Source organism: Myotis davidii, unplaced genomic scaffold (assembly GCF_000327345.1).
Source record: "Myotis davidii unplaced genomic scaffold, ASM32734v1 scaffold5183, whole genome shotgun sequence".
In the NCBI taxonomy this organism is placed as follows: Eukaryota; Metazoa; Chordata; class Mammalia; order Chiroptera; family Vespertilionidae; genus Myotis; species Myotis davidii.
Window position 1 is genome coordinate 9,508 of NW_006294151.1, and position 3,872 is coordinate 13,379.

Below are 3,872 nucleotides of genomic sequence, written 5' to 3' on the forward strand. Positions count from 1 at the left end.
TCAGGCAGGCAAGTGGTTAGGAACCATCAGTCCCGGATTGTGAGAGAGATGTCCAACTGCCAGTTTAGGGCTGACAGCCAGACATCCCCTGAGGGATCCCAGATTGGAAAGGGTACAGGCCGGGCTGAGGGACACCGTCCCCCACCGCAGTGCACAAATTTCGTGCACCAGGTATCTAGTGCTACAATAAAAAACCATATAGTATCCACATACTTGCTGGTCCAAGTTTGTAAGACTGGAACTAACACTCAGATTGCAGTGTTGTAGAAAGAGTATATAGTCCACTGTACTAGATATTATTACATTATATTTCACAGGGTTGATTCAATTCAGAGACATTACAACCATGCACAGAATTCCTGTTGTTTTCTTTCCTGCCCAGTGATTAAGGTTAATATAGTTGAAAATATTTGACAGTTTCATGGGTGTGTAAGGGTATCTCTTATACTTTTTATTTGTATTATATTATTTGTGAGGTTTTCAATCATTACAAAGTGTATTATCCATCTATAAACTCCTCACATCCTTTATCCTGCACTTGGTGGAATCTGACAGGTTGTAACTTATTTGGAAGTGTTCTTTATATATTCCGGATACTGATCCTTTGTTATAAGGGGATTGAACAACTCTGAGAAGCACAGATGTTTCTGCCATGAAGGTATACTTCTCACTGGAGGAGGTGAGTCAGGGAGGAGGGATCACAGGAAAGTCACCGTGTTGGGTGGGGGAATTAAAAAAATCATGAGTCTCGTTGGTGAAGGCCCAGAACATTTGTTTGCATCCAGAGCATCAGGGTAATGTTTGAGACCAAAACAAGATGCCTGCTAACTGAGGAGTGACCCTTACATTCTCTGTTTCCACAAGACGTTGTAGCAGAATCACTGGTAACATTTACCTCATAACATGGAGGAACAGTGAGATGCTATGACTTCTCTACTGGGTTATAAAACAAATCTCCATATCTCAAACAATTAAAATAGGAACTGCCACATGACCCAGTGATTCCACTTCTGGGAATATATCCAAAGAAACCCAAAACACTGATTGGGAAGAATACATGCACCCCTATGTGCATTGCGGCATTATTTACAACAGCCAAGATTGGAAAGAGACCCAAGTGCCTATCAATAGATGAGTGGATAAAACAGCTCTGGTACATTTAAACAATGGAATACTACTCTACTGTAAAAAGGGTAGGAAATCTTACCTTTTGTGATGGCATGGATGGACCTGGATATTATGCTAAATGAAATAAACCAGTCAGAGAAGGACAAATACTACATGATCTCACTTATATGTGGAATCGAAAGAATAAAATAAGGTAACAAAAAAAATAGAAACTGACTCATACATATAGAGAACAGACTGACAGCTTTTAGAGGGGAGGGGAGCTGGGTGAAAATGGTCAAGGAATAAGCAAACCCTACAAACTCATAGACACAGACAACAACATGGTGATTAACAGAGGTAAAGGGGGTTGGGGAGGTAGACGAGGGTGAAGGAGAAATAAATGGTGTTGGAAGGAGACTTGACTTGGGGTGGTGAACATACAATACAGTACACGGATGATATATGATAGAATTGAAACCCATATAAATTTATTAACCTGCCACCCAAATAAGCTAAAAACTAAAATAAAATGAATAGCATATGTAATACTTGCAATCATAAATTTTAAAAAAGATAAATGATTAAAAAAAAAAAAGTACAGCAGGTCATCTAGAGGAAGCCAAGCGAAGGGCAGAGGCGCTAAGCTAGTCCACACCACCAGGGCCTCCTTGGTCGCATCAGCAGCCTGCAAAAAAAACGCAAGTGTTGGTCCCATTTCTGAGGAAATCCTGGGTCAGTTCTCCTGGGGCTACAGCACCCCAGTCACTGTCCATCTCCAGCCCTGCCCCCACCAGAGTCACATCTTCCCAAAACCTGCCACCCCTGCCCTGAGTCCAGCAGCCTGTACCAAGCTCTGCCCACCCTTTGCACATCACAATCACCCCAGCCCTGCTACAGACGTTCTGGGCTAATGGCTTAAGTGAGTAATGACTCAATAGCCTTCTTTCACTCAATTCGGACCTTCTGGGTGGTGGGAGGGTCTAAGGACCTGGTGGGAGCTCTGAGAACAGGAGGGAGCATCCTGAACATGACAGCTTAGGGAGGATTGTAGTCAAACACCCTTCTTTTCCTTTTTTCCCAGCCTCTTACCTAGCCACACAGGGAACTCTCAGTATGAAAGTCCCTGCCCTTCCCCATCCATTCATGGTCAGGCCCAGTTCAAGGCAGGAGCCATTCAGAGGCTCAGGATCTGGAGTGTGGAGGAGGCTGGCTGCCAGGTGACTGCACCAGGGCTCAGCCAGCAATCCCAACGGTTCACTGAGAACTGGCCCCTTCTAACCTTACTCTTGCCTCCCTACACCATCCTTACTGTTTGCCTCCCTCCTTTCTGGCTCTTTTGAAGCCACTCTCTGGGAAGGTGGAAGTGAACGCCAGCATTTTGAGTTGGGTCTGCAAGGCATTCCGCCCTTTTCCTGGCATTAGACCCAGGCCCCTCTCCTCTCAGCCCCCTGGATATTCCCCTTCCCCTGGACACATCACATGCAGCCAGCATGCGGCTCTCACCTGAATGTGAGCACTGACCATGCCCTGTGTGCCTGCTGTCCCCACACCACCCACACTGGGCCCAAACACCCTTTCCAAACAGAGAATCTGATTCAGAACTGAATTCTCTAAACCCCTTCAGCATCCACAGGCCTTAAGCTTGGTCTGGGCCCTTCCCTTTCCTGCTGGCATTAACAGTGAGGAGATGCCCAACTCAGGGCTGAGCTTGTCTAAGTTATGGCTATGAAGTGATAATACGTGTAGGTCTCTTGGGCTAATTTCCAGGAGGACAAGTGTCATTGAGGTTGTAGTGGTCGGGCTGGAAATGCACCTCTCCATGTCCTCACTGCACGCCATCTGCCCCTCACTTCTCACTCAATCCTGCCCTCATAACTGTAACTGCAAGGACCCACCTAGGATGCCAACTATGGTTGCGCAGATGAGGATCACAGGGTAGATCCACCAGGTGATGGGCGTGTTGGTTGTGGCCTTGGATGGGACAGCGGCTGTGGCAGTGGTTGATGCAGCTGCAATGGAACACAAGAGTGACACCTGTGCAGAACCCCATTCTGGTAAGATGCCTCCTCAGCCCCTGCAGCACCAGGTAATCCTGTTAAGCAGACAGGCTCTACCCTCTACGTGTGACAGCAAGAGTGACACATCCGGGGGTTGGAGCAATGATAGGAGATGGGCACTGACCCATTGGGTCTATAAAGCTAATGAGGGAAGAAAGGGTTATAATATACCCAGTCACTCCTGCTGTGACAGGAGAGGAGGACACTCACGAGGAAGGTGGTACAGAAGTCTTCCCAGGAGCTGATTTGAGGTGATACTGAAGGATTTCCAGAAACAGGCCAGGTGAGATGAAGAAGAAAAGTGATGCCAAGAAGAGGGAACAGTAAAGAACAAGTCTGAAAACAGACTCCTGAGGAGATGAGAAGGGAAAGGAGAGATGGTAGAACACACCCATGGCCATTACTCTCCCAAGAACTCACCGCAGATTACTCACTTTTCAAACACACTCACACCCATTCACACACACACTTACACACTGAGACACACATACACACACACTTACACACACACATTCACACAAGGGTAGGTCTAGCTTATCTCAAGAGAACTACACATTCTCTGTCTCCCCGGTTACCTGTTCTCTCCAGCTCTTTCTTCCAGTGCAGCGCGCATTGATACAATCCCTTGCAGTCTCCCTTTAGTGTTTTTAGGAAGAAGTTATTCAAATTCGTATCATTCTCCCACTTCTTTTTCAGCCGTTCACC

General features: G+C 46.4%; 1 long non-coding RNA gene across 1 annotated transcript; it reads right to left on the reverse strand.

The window, feature by feature from the left end:
• Window positions 1-1,680: 1,680 nt before the first annotated feature.
• On the reverse strand, window positions 1,681-3,866 carry LOC107183857. The gene is made up of 3 exons (XR_001514662.1): window positions 3,743-3,866; window positions 3,006-3,119; window positions 1,681-1,795 (listed from the first exon to the last, which is right to left on the reverse strand). It is a non-coding gene; the product is annotated as an uncharacterized LOC107183857 (long non-coding RNA).
• Between the last annotated feature and the right edge of the window lie 6 nt (window positions 3,867-3,872).